This window comes from Colobus angolensis, unplaced genomic scaffold, assembly GCF_000951035.1.
Source record: "Colobus angolensis palliatus isolate OR3802 unplaced genomic scaffold, Cang.pa_1.0 Scaffold344, whole genome shotgun sequence".
NCBI lineage: Eukaryota > Metazoa > Chordata > Mammalia > Primates > Cercopithecidae > Colobus > Colobus angolensis.
In genome coordinates this window covers 1,219,730-1,222,999 of record NW_012116755.1, presented here as the reverse complement: position 1 = coordinate 1,222,999, position 3,270 = coordinate 1,219,730, and the positions used below count along the sequence as shown (strand labels likewise).

At 39.5% G+C, this 3,270-nt stretch overlaps 1 protein-coding gene across 1 annotated transcript in view; it reads right to left on the bottom strand.

The window, feature by feature from the left end:
* KIF15 (kinesin family member 15) overlaps positions 1–3,270 on the bottom strand; it is a 105,019-nt gene that overhangs the window by 51,810 nt on the left and 49,939 nt on the right. The gene's annotated exons all lie outside the window — the stretch shown is intronic.

Sequence of the window (3,270 nt, the reverse complement as noted above, 5' to 3'; positions counted from 1 at the left end):
TCAGGAGATGGAGACCATCCTGGCTAACATGGTGAAACCCTGTCTCTACTAAAAAATACAAAAAATTAGCCGGGCATGGCGGCAGGTGCCTGTAGTCCCAGCTACTCGGGAGGCTGAGGCAGGAGAATGGCATGAACCCGGGAGGGGGAGCTTGCAGTGAGCCGAGATCACGCCACTGCACTCTACCCCGGGCGACAGAGCGAGACTCTGTCTCAAAATAAATAAATAAATAAATACTTTTTAAAAAAAATTATAAAATTAGCCTGGCATGGTGCTGCATGCCTGTGGTTCCAGCTACACAGGAGGCTGAGGCAGGAGGCTCTCTTGAGCCCAGGAAGTTGAGGGTAGAGTGAGCTGTGTTTGCAGCACTGCACTCTAGCCTGGGTGACACAGCAAGACTGTGTCTCAAAAAAAGGGAGAAAAAACTAGTCAAGCAATAACTACCATAAGATCTAACCTAGGTCTCTGATTACATGTGTGATATAGAAGGGTAGGAAAGATAAAATAGAAATTTTGCATACAGTGAGATAAACTTTTACAGAGAAATAAAAGTTAATGTTAACATTAGGGCAATCACAAAAATGGCATACTGCAAGCTTTAGTATTTTTCTCATTTATTTAATGAAGTATATGCCAGTATTTTACCTTGTTTTTAATCAGCTTGGCTCTTTGAGCAAAGTTAAGTGTTGATAGGGTTTCCCCAAAACACCTGGATCCAGGATGAACATTTGCAATTATGGCTGTTTTGGCATTACCTCCAAGGGAATCCTATTTAATGATAGGAATGGACACATTTTTGGTGAGAAATCACAAGATCTTTTTAAGCAAAGAAAATGTATACTCTTGCCACCAAGGCTGAGAGATTGTCCCACTATCAACTTTAGCATAACCAAAAGGAGCCCAGGAACCCAAGGATCTACTTTACCCGTAGCAAGAAGGTAAGTTTGGAGTCTCTGTAGCAAACATGTCTCTGTTTTCCATTACTCACGTCGACAAGTGCAGTAATCACTTGGCCCAGGCAGCTCAATGATCGATTTATGTTACCTGCTTCCTAAGGTGTTGACGGAAAAGAACAAAAATTTAGGTACATTGGTTTCTCTTTGGTATTTTGAATGAAAATATATCTAGCAGAGGATAATTCTGGATGAAAAGGCAAGTCAGGGACAACGTTAATAAAGAACAACTATTCAACAAACAAAAAAGAAGTGCTGAACTATCCCCCTAAACTTTACCTATTTGATGTACACTGTAATTTTAGTATTAGAAGACAAACACAGGCTGGGCACTGTGGCTCACGCTTGTCAACCTAGCATTTTGGGAGGCCGAGGCGGGCAGGTTGCTTGAGCTCAGGAGTTGGATACCAGCCCGGGCAACATGGCGAAACCCCATCTCTACAAAGAAATATAAAAAACTGCTGGGCATGGTGGCACACGCCTGTAGTCCCAGTTACTTGGGAGGCTGAGGTGGGAGGATCACTTGAGCTTGGGAGGTGGAGGTTGCAGTGAGCTGAGATTGTGCCATTGCACTCCAACCTGGGTAACAGAGTGAGACCCTGTCTCAAAAACAGCAACAAAAAAAGACAAACACAAAAATCATGCAACGAAAAAAAAAATATTAATGTCACTTCATGATTGTAATAGTTTGAAACCAAGCTATAGGTAGAGATAAAGACCAGAAAAAAATAGGGAAAAAAAGGGTAGAGTAGTGCATTAATAGGTACTTTTTTCAATCCTTTTATGCTAAAATATTTAAGGGCATAATGCCTAATAACTCACCCATACAGCCCCCAAAGCCACTGATGAACTTATTTGAGGAGAATATTCAGTTTAATTCTGTAAAGGATAATAAAAACTACTTTAAAACAGAAGCTTGGTGGGGGGAAAAGTGAGCTAAATATGTTACATTAGATTTTTACTGTAGGTAGCATATTTTGAAAACTGGGTCTGCAGTGGAAGAAGTATACAAAAAAGAGAAAAAGTCAAAATTATAATGCAAGATATACTGAATTCAGAGTCACTGCTGCTATCATTCAGTAAATCAGAAAGGTGGTTAGTGGCATGGTTGAGAGTACTGTAGCAGCTCGGTGTGAATCTCAGCCCTACTTTTATTAGCTGTGTGACTTCAGTTTCTTTAACTGTAAAATAGAAATAATAGCACCTACTTCTCAGAGTTGTTGGAAAGGTTAAATGAATTAATATATATAAAGCATTTTAGAACAGACTTGTCCTATTATAAGCATATGCTTTTTTTTTTTTTTTTTTTTGACAACAGAGTCTCACTCCATCACCCAGGTTGGAGTACAGTGGCACAATCACATCTCACTGCAATCTCGACCTCCTGGGTTCAAGGGATCCTCCCACCTCATCCTCCCAAGTGCTGAGATTACAGGCATGAGCCACCATGCTCAGCCCATACGCAATATTTATTAAGCCTCATATCTCAATAGAAATATAAGCTTTAGGCTAGGCACGGTGGCTAATGCCTGTAATCCCAACACTTTGGGAGGCCAAGGAGGGGGTTATCACCTGAGGTCAGGAGTTCAAGACCAGCCTGGCCAACATGGCAAAACTCCATCTCTATTAAAAATACAAAAAATTAGCCAGGTATGGTGGTGTGCATCTGTAGTCCCAGCTACTCAGGAGGCTGAGGCAGGAGAATCACTTGAACCCAGGAGGTGGAGGTTGCAGTGAGCCGAGACCACACCACTGTACTCCAACCTAGGCAAGAGAGAGAGACTCCATCTCAAAAAAAAAAAAAAAAAAAAATGAGACTGTCATCACCAGATCATGGATTTCAAATTAACCATTCCATATATTAGTTGTTCTTCAAAGAATAAGTTTCTCTTTATTTAGTTAATATGCACAATAGATTACATATGGTGTAACAGAAGTAGAAGTAGATTTTTTTAAAAAAATTAGAGTAGTCCTAGGGTGCTGTGTACCTCTTAAGATCTATTAATAATTCACCCTCTTGGATTTATGGATTTCCAGTTAATTAATTCTCTACTAGCTATTCTTTGAAAAGAAGTAAGTCTCTCTTATCCTATAGTAAACATATATAGGTTACATCTGCTATGTAGAAGTAGATCTAAATGAAATTAATCTCTTTAGCACTTATTATGGACTATTCAAAATTATTTTAATTCTCCCTTTTACTATATCTCACAGAACTCACTACCTATGGTATCTGTATCTGATTACAAACAAAGCACTATGTTCCTATATAGGAGAAATAAGCAGAAAGAGATACTTATAGAAAAATGTGGGTTGC